This window comes from Sus scrofa, chromosome 15, assembly GCF_054392235.1.
Source record: "Sus scrofa isolate SSC_HxYL_T2T_F1_AM1 chromosome 15, Sscrofa_HxYL_maternal_Yorkshire_Landrace_v2.0, whole genome shotgun sequence".
Classification (NCBI taxonomy): Eukaryota; Metazoa; Chordata; class Mammalia; order Artiodactyla; family Suidae; genus Sus; species Sus scrofa.
Genome location: NC_139397.1, coordinates 134,744,181 through 134,757,094, shown reverse-complemented (window position 1 = coordinate 134,757,094; position 12,914 = coordinate 134,744,181). Strand labels below are relative to the sequence as shown.

The following is a 12,914-nucleotide window of genomic DNA, read 5'->3' as shown; positions in this document are numbered from 1 at the left end:
TATGATTGCCAAGACCAAAAATGCATAGAAAAATATTTAAAATGCTATCTGTAATGATTTTTTTTTTTCGGTGATGATTTTTGATAGGCTCATGTAGGTATCACTTGTTTTCTTTTTTTATACTTTAAAAATATTTTCTGACCTTCTCTGATGAGATTGTATTACTATTTTAATTTTTAAAGAGTTATTTTATTAAAACAAAAAATATCCTTCTCGTTGCCTCCCATCCATTCTCAGGCCACTCTGCTGAGCCTCTGACCTCATCATTCCATGTTAATTTTACTCTGACCTCCCAAACCTCAAATCCATTTGTCACCATTCAGTCCTTGTCACTTAACCTCTGGGCAGAGACTTCTTTCTCATTCGCCTTCCCTGCCACAGTTTCATCTGGCTCTCTTTTCACATCTCTTACAGCTTTCACTTCTGCTGCCGTCCCTCAAGTTCATGGCTTCTCCTGACTTGAGCTATCACTTGACAGAACTCATTCCTCCCAAAGAGAAATGTCCCCAGCTTCCCTCTCAAGTTCCAAACCTAAATACCCATCCTCTCTGCAGTGGCTTGGGTGGCTGCTGTGGCTTGGGTTTGACCACTGGCCTGGGAATTTCCACATGCCTTGGGTGCAGCCAAAACAATAACACAACCTAAATGCCCATCCTCTCTGGTCACCTTCAGGGGTGGTGGGGCAGGTGTATGTCTTGGGGGGAGGGTCTCCATCTCTTTCTCTCCAAAAGGACTGAAGTCTTCATATAGCATTTTTTTTTTTTTTTTGGTCTTTTCTAGGGCCGAACCTGCAGCATATGGAGGTTCCCAGGCTAGGGGGTCTAATCGGAGCTGTAGCCACTGGCCTATACTAGAGCCACAGCAACACAGGATCCGAACTGCGTCTGCGACCTACACTACAGCTCGCGGAAATGCTGGATCCTTAACCCACTGAGCGAGGCCAGGGATCAAACCCGAAACCTCATGGTTCCTAGTCGGATTCATTAACCACTGAGCCACGATGGGAACTCCCTTCATGTAGCAACTTTGAGGATTAACTATAATTACACAAGTAAGGGATATAGTGCCAAGTTCATCACAGGTACTCACTAAATGTTAATTGATGTTATTATACCTTGTATCATTCTTGCAACATCAAGGTCTGGTCCTTGCAGGTGCTCAGCCATCACTCAAATTTGAGCCCTTGAGTCCTAACATGTGGTCCATTGTGGACACCTCCAGCCCTGATCTACCTGACACGTTATCATCCAAAGTCTTTGGAAGCCCAGCTCTGAATCAGGTCAGAGCTCAAAGCCCGTGTTGGCACCATTGAATTCACATGGCTTGCTTTAGCAATATGGTCTCAACCCTGTTTTCTAGTGTTTTGTGCTCCCACTGTTCCCTTCCTCATCCCCTACTTTCAGTCACTGTCCTACACTGGTCACTGTCCTGGGCTTTTGCCCCCTTACATCTGCCCTATTACACCTGGAGAAATTCTCTAAGACTCACTGCTTAAGGTATCTTTGGCCCTAGCAAGCTGAGACGATCTAAGACACTCCAGGAGTGACTGTAACTAATTAAGGCTGAGAGTCTCTGTCTGGGGAGTTTTGTAGGCTCTCCCAGGGGGAGGAAGGGAGGAGGGTGAATTCAGGTCCAGGGAGACTTATATGCCCCTACCTTTGAGAAACAGCTCCTTAAAGCTAAGAATACGTCTATCCATCGTCCTCCGTGAAGCTCTGCTAATCACCACAACTCTATGCAATGCCTACCTCCAGACTCTGGAGAAATGCCAGCCACCTAGTAGTCAAAAAGAAATGAAAAGTTTGAAATGTAACCCTCACTACTCTCCACTTTAAATTTTGGGGGAGTCCAGCTGTGGGAACTACTGTGTCTCCTTTACAGGACTCTGGCTTCCCCGCAGGCACAAATGATGCCCTGTGCTTCCTGGTCTGCCCCTCATGCAGCACCTAGCCCTGTGCCAACCCATTGCAGGAGCAGAAGTGTTTGCTTGAGTGTGAGGCAAGGAAGAAGAACAGAACTAACGTGCACGATTGTCTATTATGCACCAGACATGTGCCAAGCCCTCAAATGTGTTTTTTCTTTTTTAAAAAATTATTTTTAGGGCTGCACCTGCTGCATATGGAAGTTCCCAGGCTAGGGGTGAAATTGGAGCTGCAGCTGCCCTCCTACATCACAGAGGCAGCAGTGCCAGATCCAAGCCATGCCTTCGACCTACACTGCAGCTTGTAGCGATGCCAGATTCTTTAACCCAACGAGCAAGGCCAGGATCGAACCCACATCCTCGTGGATACTAGTCGGGTTCTTCATCTGCTGGGCCACGACGGGAACTCCTCGAATGTTTTTTTCAACATCCTAACACCTCTGTATGGAAGGTAATGGTGTCCTCTGTAGAGATGAACACACTGGCTCAGAGAGGCTAAGCGACATACCCCATCACAGAGCTAACAAGTTGACAGAGCCAGATTGGATCTTGGTTTTATCTGACCCCATCGATACTGTGATGCCAATCGGAGCAGGAAGTGGCATAGGGAGTGGTTCAGTGAGAGTCTGCCAGGAAACAGATGACACACTCAAACTAGTGTGGAGAGCTTTATGGAAGGACTACCTACCGTACCAGCGATGGGCAGAGCACAGGACACTCAAAGGACAGTGCAGTTCTCTGGGGCTAGTGACAGTGGGGCTCTGTCACTACCTCTAGGCCTGACAGGGGAGGGGAGGGAGCAGTCATGGAACTTGGAGGGACAGAGCTGTGTGGACAGGGCCACCTAACTGCAGTTGTGGCCTTTGGTTGTGAGATGGACCCCTCTGTGATGACTCTTGGGGAGGGAGAAGGAATCCCCCAACCCCACTGGCTCCTTGCCACCCCTCTCCGGCTGGATTCTCCATTGGCCAAACCCACCGGAAGCTTCAGGACAAGGAGCCCGCGGCTGTGTCGACCCAGGCCAGCTCTGAGCACACGGTGGAGATGGGCATGGGGTGCAAAGGGCAGGTAGCCAGCCAAATGAGGCCGGAGAAGATATGTGAGTCTGGGGTGACTGTGGGTGGGACACACTGAGCCTTCAGAAGTGAAGGCCAGATACACCTTTCATCCAACGACTGAGACGGCTCCTAACTGGCCTCCCTGCTCTTATGTTCCACCCCTCAACCCATTCTCCACTCAGAACCAGAAGATTTTCTCAAAATAGCAGACAGGCGTTTCCGTTGTGGCTCAGCAGGTTAGGAACCTGACTAGTATCCATGAGGATGTGGGTTCAATCCATGGCCTCTCTCAGTGGGTTAAGGATCCTGTGTTGCTGCAAGCTGTGGCATAGATCGCAGATGTGGCTCCGATCTGGCGTTGTGGTGGCTGTGGCATAGGTCCCAGCTGCAGCTCCCATTTGACCCCTAGCCTGGGAACTTCTATATGGCACAGATTCGGCCTTAAAAAAAAAATAGAGAGGCCAAATCAGTCCCTCCCCTACTCAAAACCATTCAGTGTCTTCTATATAGGGTAAAACCCTCAATCTTTTTTTTTTTTTTTTTTTTTTTTTTTGTCTTTTCTAGGGCTGCACCCACGGCATATGGAAGTTCCCAGGCTAGGGGTCTAATCAGAGCTATAGCCACCAGCCTATGCCAGGGCCACAGCAATGCAGGATCCGAGCCGCATCTGCGACCCATACCACAGCTCACAGCAATGCTGGATCCTTAATCCACTGAGCGAGGCCAGGGATCAAACCTGCAACCTCATGGTTCCTAGTCGGATTTGTTAACCACTGAGCCACAACGGGAACTCCCAAAACCCTCAATCTTTAAAGAGACCCAAGAGGTCCTGCAGATCTGGCTCTGCGCACCTTCTCAGTCTCCTCTCAGGCCATGCCCAGTGGTCAACTCTCTCCAGGCACACAGCTCTCCTTGAAGTTTCTGCAACAACCCAAGCTCTTTCAGCTTCCCTGCAGCCTCCATGGCTTTCAGAGCTTGTTCACTCAGAGAATAACAGCACTGTGCCTGCCACTGCGCAAGCGTGCATGCACACACACACGAAACATGCCTACACCCACACATCATACACACAAACACATATACACACACATACCAATACATACCACTGATGCACATACCCAAACACACACACACCATACACACATCCATACACACATATACACACATACCACATCCATACCACCAATGCACACACCCAAACACACACACACACACTATTCGCACATCCATACACATTATAGATACATACACACACTATACACACACTATATAAACACCCATAACACACACACACACACAGCCTGTGTGACTCAAGCTGCTCTTCAGTGCCACCTTAGAGCAGCTGCCTTGGTTTCCAGTCTAAACAAGGTCCTCTTGGACATTAAGGCCACTGTCCTCCAGCGCAGGAATTGCTCTTTGTAACATATATTTACTTGTGAGGTTACTGGCTAATGTCTATCTTCTCGACAGGACTGCAAGCTCCCAGAGGGCAGGGCGGTGTTTATTTTATTCACTTCTGTCTCCCCACTGCTGACTCAATGCAGCGCTCAGCACAGAGTCCCTCAGAAATACTTGCTGGATTAGTATTAAAGGGTTAGGTTGAGTCCTGGCTCTGCCGTTCCTAACCGGGAGCCCATGAGCATACCGTTTTTCTGCAGGGAGCTCAGCTTCTTCTTAAATTAACTTTATGTCACAGAGAATTAAAAACATCTAAACAAAGAGCAGAGAACAGCAAAGGAGCCCTCATGGCCCCACTTCCTAGCTTCAACACTGGTCAACTTCCGGGTTTGGTTTCTTTATCTGGAGGCAAGGGAGAATCAAGGGATTTTAAGAATTTTTGGAGGGGCGTTCCTATTAATGGTGCGGCAGAAATGAATCAGACTAGTATCCATAAGGATGCTGGTTCAATCCCTGGCCTCGATCAGTGGGTTAGGATCTAGCATTGCCGTGAGCGCTGGTGTAGGTCATAGACACAGCTCAGATCTCATGTTGCTGTGGCTGTGGCTGTGGCTGTGGCTGTGGTGTAGGCCAGCATCTATAGCTCTGATTTGACTCCTAGCCTGGGAACTTCCATATGCCAAAAGTTCGGCCCTAAAAAGACAAGGAAAAAAAAAAGGCTTTTTTTTTTTGCCTCACCCAGGGTATATGGAAGTTCCTGGGCCAGGGATCAGACCTGCTCCACAGCAGTAGCAATGCCAGATCCTTAACTGCTAGGCCAACAGGGAACTCCATTTTAGACTTTTGACTGAAAGAAATACATTTTACATTAAGACTGGTACACAAGAAGTTCTGGTCGTGGCTCAGTGGTTAATGAATCTGATTAGCATCCATGGGGACTCAGGTTCGATCCCTGGCCTTGCTCAGTGGGTTAAGGATCCAGCATTGCCATGAGCTGTGGGGTAGGTCGCAGAAGCGGCTTGGATTCTGTTTCTGGGGCTGTGGTGAGGGCTGGCAGCTACAGCTCTGATTCCACCCCTAGCCTGGGAACCTCCATATGCCCCGGGTGTGGCCCTAAAAAGCAAAAAAAAAAAAGACTGGTACACAAGGCATATATGAATAAAACTGAAAACAAAATTACACAAAACAATAGCAACGCTTATATTTTCATTTTCCCTAGTCTTTTTTTCCCGAGTGTTTGTATGACTCAATTAATTGATTTTACTAGTGGGTCATGACCAGGAATATGAGAATCGCTGCACTGAGTTCTCCTCCACATGGAAAATTGAGGTTCCCGCTTTCCTTGCCAAGGGATGATAGCCACAACCTGCCTCCTAGTGGTCATGTCTGGAAACGGACAGTGTCTTTCTAAAGGTCAATTTTTGAACGGGGAATAAATTCTTTTCAGTAAAAAGTACTCAGTGCAGGCCCTAGGCCTTACATCTGAGGAGGTGGGGTCTGAGATGAATTATAGCATAGATCCTGACCCCAAGGGTCTTCCCCCAATTGATGACGAAGTGCAATTGCTCTAGGTCTGAGCTGTCCAATGTGGTAACCACCAGCCACATGTGGCTATTGAACACTTAAAATATGACTAGCACAACTGAAAAATTTATTATTAATTTTATTTAATTTTAGTTCATTCAAATTTAAATATAAAAATCAACACTTGTTTCAGTTACTGGAAAATGATCAAATATGTTTGGAACAACCTATGTTGACTTTACTTTTTCAGCTGTACATTCTGTAAAATCTAAATAAAGATCCAATATTTCTTTCTTTCTTTTTTTTTGCTTTTTAGGGCCATACCCTCAGCATATGTAGGTTCCCAGGCCAGGGGTCAAATTGCGGCTGTAGCCGCCAGCCTACGCCACAGTCACAGTAATGCGGGATCCGAGCCACATCTGCGACCTACACCACACCTCACAGCAATACTAGATCCTTAACCCACTGAGTGAGGCCAGGGATAGAACATTTATCCTCATGGATACTAGTTGGATTTGTTTCCACAGTGCCACAACGGGAACTCCAAGATTCAACCTTTCTTTTTTGTCTTTTTTTTTTGCCTTTTTAGGGCTGCACCTGCGGCATATGGAGGTTCACAGGCTAGGGGTCTAATTGGAGCTGTAGCCACCAGCCTACACCACAGCCACAGCAATACCAGATCTGAGCCGCGTCTGTGACCTACCCCACTGCTCACGGCAACGCCAGATCCTTAACCCAATGAGCAAGGCCAGGGATCGAACCCGCAACCTCATGGTTCCTAGTCAGATTCATTTCTGCTGCACCACAACAGGAACTCCAAAGATTCAGTATTTCTGATGAAAGTTTATCATCCAAATCAAGATAGGCTATAATGAAAACTTAGCATTAAAAAAACTCAATAATTTTTTTTTTTTTTTTTTTTTTGTCTTTTTGCTATTTCTTGGGCCGCTCCCGCGGCATATGGACGTTCCCAGGCTAGGGGTCAAATCGGAGCTGTAGCCACTGGCCTACGCCAGAGCCACAGCAACGCGGGATCCGAGCCGCGTCTGCAACCTACACCACAGCTCACGGCAACGCTGGATCATCAACCCACTGAGCAAGGGCAGGGACCGAACCCGCAACCTTAAGGTTCCCAGTCGGATTCGTTAACCACTGCGCCATGACGGGAACTCCTCAATAATTTTTATACTGATTAAATGTTGAAAAAAATATATATGTGCATTGGCTGCATCCACATCATGTGGAAGTTCCTGGGCCAGGGACCAAACCTGAGCCATAGCAGTGACAATGATGGATCCTTAATCCCCTGAGCCACCAGAGAACTCCTGAAATAATATTTTAGATATGTTAAGTTAAATAAATATATTACTAAAATTAAATTCACCTGTTTCTTCTTACTTTTTTTTCCCTTTTTTTTTGGCTGCCCCAACAGCACATGGAGTTCCCAGGCCAGGGATCGGATCTAAGCCACAGTTGTGACAAAGCCAGATCCTTAACCCACTGCACCACAGCAGGACCTCCCAGAATCCCCACGTGCTCTGTTTGCACATAAAAGGTTGAGAAGCAGTCACCTATTAAACAGCCAAGTAGAGATACAGGTGGCAGTTTTCTGCTTTTCTTTGCTCGGGGACATAGGCAGCAAGGTCAAGGCTGAGAGTGAGGCTGTGGAGAAGGCGCTGGAGTATTGACTGGAAAAAGCGTGGAGTAATGACCTAGGATGGAAATGTTAATATGAATGGATAAGAACAACCTAAGTCTTCTGAACTCAGAGGAAGATCAGTCAGCGCCTTGCATGTTCTCCTCCCTTTCAGTGTGTGGGCGCAGTGCTGTGGTTTGGCCTGCTGAGTACCCAAGGCAGAGATGACTCTGAGCGGAGTGATTTTCATGATGGATTAAGGATGGAAGTGAGGCTGGGAGACAAAGGGAAGGCAAGGCATAGACAGTCAGTCCCAGTGTGGTCACGGATTGGTTGGCAGGAGGGTCCTTGAGCTGGAGAGAGATGGTGGTGAGAAGGTAGGGTGCTTGAAATTGAGATAAAGGGGGGCCATGCAGTGAATGGTAATGAGAGATTCTAGGGCAGCTATTATCTTGGGCTGGAAATAAGAGGAAATGGCTGCTGGATTATTTTGGAGAGAGGGGTTGTTTAGGCAAATGGGAATGAAATAGGAGGACAGGCTTCCTGACCTGACCAGGAGGGGGCTGCAGAAGCTGGGAATCCCCCAACAGTTGGGGATGAGTCAGAAGGCCAAGGTCCATGAGGCCCTGAGCAAGGTGTAGAGCACACAGCTGCGAAGAACCTGGGCTGCCTGACTGCCACTTATTCTTCTATCCGGGTCCTGTTTAGGCTTCCAAATGAAATCACATAGCTGGCCAAACTGACGTTGCACTAATCACTGCATCACTGGGCTTCTATCTCAGAAACAAAAGTAACAATGGAAACTTTTGCTATTTCCAAGCACTTGAAAACTGAGACATAGATATAGATACACCCATTTTTTGACTGCACCCATTTGCATGCAGGTGTTCCCGGGGTGGGGATTGAAATAAATGAATAAATATAAATATGAATATACAATTATATATAATATAAATATATAGTTATATGTACTTTATGGATAAATAAATAAATACAATTATATATATACAAATATATATATACACACACATATATACGTACACACATTTTTGGCTGCACCCATTTGCATGCAGGAGTTCCTGGGCTGAGGACTGATATTTGCACCACAGCTGTAACCACAGTCACAGTGGTGACAGCCCTGGACCCTTAACCCACTGAGCCATGAGGGAACTCCTGAAAGCTGCTCTTTTTAATCGCTACCATCCTATGTTATTACCTCTATTTTTAGGGAGAAGGAAACCAAGTCTCAGAGAAGCTAAGTAATATGCCCTATGTCACCAGGTCTGTCTAGCGCCAACACTGGCTGATAATTGAATCCACCTTTAGGCATTTGTTTCTACATTCCCTGAAGATTCTGGTTTGGAGGTCTAGAAAGAGGTATCCTCAAGGAATCTAAGGATATTTTCACCAGCCCCTTGGGAGCATCTGATGGTCAGGGGAGACCGGAAAGCGTTGTGCCCTGCACCCTGGCTGCAGGCGTGGTGGTTGCCGAGCTGGATCTGCAGCCCAGCCTTCTCCATGGGGCAACGTTTCCTCCTGGAAAGGAGAAGCTCTTATCTGACCTGATTCCAGTTCTATCTGGTCTAGTAGAAGCATTAACGATGTCACCATGTGCCGTTATCTTTCTTCCTTTTTTCCTCCTTCCCTTTTTCTTTCTTTCTTTTCTTTTTCTTTCTTTCTTTCTTTTTTATTTCTTTTGCCTTTTCTAGGGCTGCTCCCGTGACATATGGAGGTTCATTTCCTCACTGCTCCATGAGGAAACTCCAACTCATTCCCTTTCTTGTTCCCTCTGACCTCAATCCTGTGCTAACTGAACACTGATCAAGCAGTCAGATGACTGAAGTTGTTGTCAGTAGCATAATTAATGTACTAAAATGCTATTACCCATCTCATCACTAACGTACAGATTCAGGTTATTTCTCCAGGGCAAGATGAGCTAACGGACCCTGGAGCCATTGACCACCTGGCCAGAAAATCATAAACCAGAGGCATCCTGACTTTGAAACTGTGAAACTACAAAGTCTAAGACATGTCGCAGAAATATCATAAAATGATGATTAATCTCAGCCTCTTTGTTCTTCCCCTTTTAAAAAAGATGCTAGCTCAAAGATCAAGTTAGAGTGAATCTGAGGCTTGTCTCCCACTCCCTTACTAGGCGCCCTGCCAACAATCCTTACTTTGCTGCAAACTCCGGCTCTCTGAGTTTGGCTTTCTGAAACTTTGCTCGGTTTCACCCGCACCCCGGTCAAGTTTCCCCATCTGGGCACCAGGGAGCCACTCCAGGGGCCCACCCTTCCACCCCCTGTCACCCATCACTAAACTTAGGCTACTCCATCCCTAAAATAAGCATCAGCCTCATCCCTTTCATTTCTCCAGCCCCCACCCCTTTCTGCTGCTGCTGAGCGCACTTGACTTTTTTCCCAGGGCAGGGTTGCCAGAAAAATATATGGCACCCAGTTAAATTTGAACTTCAGATGAGCAACAGATACTTTTTAGTGTAAGTATTCCCCAACATTGTATGGGGCAATGGGACATACTTATGCAAACAAAACAAAACAAAACAAAAAAACATTGTCGCTTGTCTGAAGTTCAATTGAATTGGTCATCCAGCATCTTCCTTTGCTGAAGCTGGTGACTCTACCCCAGGGGTACCACCAAGCCTCCCCCATCCTCCCCACCTCCCTCTAGATGGCTGTTGCCCTCGGGTAAAATCTCAGTTCCTGGGCCCCTGCCTGCTCCCCTAGCCCTATTTCTTACCACTCTCACCCCAAGCCGCCTGCTCCATCCTGGACTGCAGGTACAAGGGGCCCTAAGCCCCTTGCTTCAGCTACTATTCCCAGTGCCTGGAGAACATGCTTCCCACCCCTGCACTGGCTGGCTGATTCCTAAGCATCCACTAACACTGGGATCAAGTGTTATTGTCTCTTAAGATCCTTTCCTGAAACATCCCTCACTCCCATCCCATGCTCCTTTTTCTGGGATCCCAACAGAACCAAGTGACCATTCCTCTATCCCAGTGCTGGCAAACTGATGAAGTTGTAATTACCTGCTCTATTATTATCTCCCTTACACTGTGAGTTTCTTGCGGACAGGGGCTGTGTCCTTCAGTTTTGTTTTCTCCAGAACCAGAAATTCCTGTCTATAGACAGTAGGGGCTTAATTAATAATCTGCTAAGGGCCCTAAAGATAAGGACCTATTCCTTTTTTTTTTTTTTTGGCCATGCCTATGGCATGTAGAAGTTCTTGGAACAGAGATCAAATCCTCGACAGCAGTGACCTGAGCCACTGCAGTAACAAGGCCAGATCCTTAACCTGCTGTGCCACAAGGGAATTCCAAGCCCCTTTCCTTTTATTCAGACATAAAAAGGCAGGGTCCAGAGAAGGAGACATCATTCATGGGTTGCCTGTTGTGAATGGTTACTCTGGGCTTGGTGCTCCGGGTGTTCTTTCAGGATTGAAATTGTAAAGAAAAAAAATGCTAAAAAAAAAAAAAAAAAAAAAAAAAAAAAAAAAAAAAGAAGAAGAAGAAGAAGAAAAAAAATGCTACCTGCCGTTCTAGTTCTACAGGATCCAGCCACTGGCCAGGGCAGTTGGCCTTCAACTGTGCACCCTGAGGGGAATTCAAGGTGGAGGGGGGGAAAAAAAACCCCAAACAGGAAGCATTCTGTGTTTTGGTTATAACGGTCTCTAGACAGTTAAGGTGCACATCTAGGAATTCTTGTCGTGTTGCAGCAGAAACAAATCTGACTAGGAACCATGAGGTCATGGGTTCAATCCCTGGCTTTGCTCAGGGGGTTAAAGACCTGGCATTGCGGTGAGCTGGGGTGTAGGCCAGTGGCTGTAGCTCTGATTTGACCCCTAGCCTAGGAACCTCCGTATACCGTGGGTGTGGTCCTAAAGAGCCAAAAAAAAAGCACATCTAAGGAAAAATTTCAGTGACCCCAGATTCTCGCATCTTCCTATTCATAGAATACTGAAATCATCAGCTTGAGAAGTCGGTTCTTTATGATTAGGCGTATATGTTTTTATGCTTGACCACGTATTTTTTTCCAGCAAAAAAAGATGGTGTATATTCTAGTTCCTCCTGTACCTCTTCGGAGCAGTTCCTCAGTGTTATCTGAGAGGCTACAGTCCTCGGGAAAGTCCCCCCAAAAAACTTAACTCACTTTTATGTTGTGCACTTTTCTTTCAGTCGACATAGTCTTGATCCCAGGATCAGAAAAATGGGCTCAGGAGAAAGAATGAGCAGTAAGGCTTGTGTGGGGCTTGTCTGTCTACCGCCTCACATTCACTTTCTCAGGGGGCGGGTGTGATTGCTAGCTGGTTCCCCTTGGAACCATTCTGACAGTTCTAGAAAGTGGAGGGTGCTTTCGGGAGAAGGGGCCCAAGTGCAGAGAGCATCAGGGGCTGTTAGGAGACCCGGCCAGATGCTGCAGGGCTTCACAGTTCACCAGGGCTCCCTTCATGAACACACAGTTCATGTTCTGAGCTCCAGGGGGAAACTGACATTGAGCAGAATTGTACTTGCCCTGTGCCCTTGCTTGAGAGATCACGCTTTGGGAGGGGACTTCCTAAATCGAGGTCTTTGATCCCTAGGAATGGGGTGGCTGGGAGAGTGAGCCTGCTATAAGGTCCACTAATGTCAGAGCTTCCAGATAAGTGCACAGGCTCCTCCTTCCTGTCTTGGTCTGGAAAAGAACTGGACTGGCCCCTGGATATAATAATGTAAAGAAAAGTGCTTACTGGAGTTCCCATCGTGGTGCAGCGGAAAGGAATCTGACTAGGAACCATGAGGTTGTGGGTTTGATCCCTGGCTTCACTCAGTGGGTTAAGGATCCCGTGTTGCCATTAGCTGTGGTGTAGGTCACAGACAACAGCTCAGATCTGGCTTCAATTAGACCCCTAGACTGGGAACCTCCATATGCTGCAGGAGCAGCCCTAAAAAGGCAAAAGACAAAAAAAAAAAAAAAAAAAAAAGAAGAAAAAAGAAAAAGAGAAAGAAAGAAAGGAAAAGTGCTTACTGATGGGTTTGGAATCAGGAAATGCTCAGGTGGTCCTGGTTGTCTAGCTATGTTTTGTCAGGTCACCACCGACTGCCATTCAAAAAGAAAAAGTGTCAACAGGCTGTGAATGACATTTAGTGACAGTGTGATCTGTAGCTACCAGCCTGAGAAAAGCACCTTAAATAAAGCTGTTCATCTACTGGAAGCCTTGGCGTAATGGAAAAAAAACATGGACTTTGGAACTATGTAAACTCGGCAATGTTTCAAAACTTCCCAGAACTTACTTCCTTATCGGCAACATGGAACGACCAAGTACATCCTGCCATTAGTGGCTGGGAGGGTGGAGAAAGCCCCCAACCCAACGTTGTGCACTG

The 12,914-nt window shown here is 46.7% G+C and overlaps 1 protein-coding gene across 3 annotated transcripts in view; it reads right to left on the bottom strand.

Annotated features, from left to right (window-relative positions):
* The window catches only part of PNKD (PNKD metallo-beta-lactamase domain containing), a 160,917-nt gene that overhangs the window by 127,863 nt on the left and 20,140 nt on the right, over positions 1-12,914 (bottom strand). The window lies entirely within an intron of this gene.